The following is a 458-nucleotide window of genomic DNA, read 5'->3' as shown; positions in this document are numbered from 1 at the left end:
AGTTACATTTGCATCTGAAAATCTTATTTTCTATCCACTCCTGTCTATCTGTCTCTGCCTGTGTCTCTGTCTCTGTCTCTGTCTCTGTCTCTCCAGATCCTCCACCTTTCCTTTCTACATCTGGCTTTTATACAAAAACTATCTCTGTTTTCCTTCTTGCATGGTATGAAATACATTTTGCTAAAAAGCATATTATGAAGTGGCTACAAAATGGCAGATGAGATTCTTATTTCTTTCCTAGGTGTTTTCTTCCTAGAAAAAGCTAAATAATTTAACTAAGAAAGGAACAAGAAGATAGTTTTAGACAGTAATAGCATGTCAATTAATTGTTGCATTTGCTACCCAGATGCTATGGTGCTAGAGCTCTCTCTTTATGTCTTACTTAGTTAGTCTACAAGGACATCTGTATACATGCTCCTGGGTGGAGGGAGGGGTGCTTTAATTAGAGCACCCACAGC

This window comes from Gavialis gangeticus, unplaced genomic scaffold, assembly GCF_001723915.1.
Source record: "Gavialis gangeticus isolate Ggan-Ray unplaced genomic scaffold, GavGan_comp1, whole genome shotgun sequence".
Lineage (NCBI taxonomy): Eukaryota > Metazoa > Chordata > Crocodylia > Gavialidae > Gavialis > Gavialis gangeticus.
This window is presented reverse-complemented; position numbering follows the sequence as displayed.